Here is a 379-nt window from a genome sequence, read left to right on the forward strand (position 1 = left end):
ACATTACACACTAACTAACGTTAAAAAAGTGAAATCGCAATCAACCACCCCTTTAAATGACTGTGGCATAGAACTGGGCCCGTATTCACAAAACATTTTATCTTACCACTAAGAGTTCTCCTAAATACCAGTAAAAGTTTTTAGCAGAGAGTTTTCTCTTAAAACCTATTCGCAAAGCTGCTGAGATAAACTTTTACTAAGGAATAGAGAGAAGTCTTATGTTTGTGCGCTGCGAGTGTGCATGAGCGCACGGTCTCCAGGAAAGCGTGCGAGCGTTGAATGGTTTAAACACTGGCAAGAATTAAAAAGAAAAAATGAAATGTATAAACTTTAGTGACGATGCGACACTGCCTCGATAGTGCAAGTGACAATACAAAGT

General features: G+C 38.8%; 1 protein-coding gene across 4 annotated transcripts in view; it reads right to left on the minus strand.

Moving 5' to 3' along the window:
* The window catches only part of LOC107755082 (plakophilin-3-like), a 26,327-nt gene that overhangs the window by 13,911 nt on the left and 12,037 nt on the right, over positions 1-379 (minus strand). The window lies entirely within an intron of this gene.

This window comes from Sinocyclocheilus rhinocerous, unplaced genomic scaffold (assembly GCF_001515625.1).
Source record: "Sinocyclocheilus rhinocerous isolate Xijiao unplaced genomic scaffold, SAMN03320098_v1.1 scaffold591, whole genome shotgun sequence".
NCBI lineage: Eukaryota > Metazoa > Chordata > Actinopteri > Cypriniformes > Cyprinidae > Sinocyclocheilus > Sinocyclocheilus rhinocerous.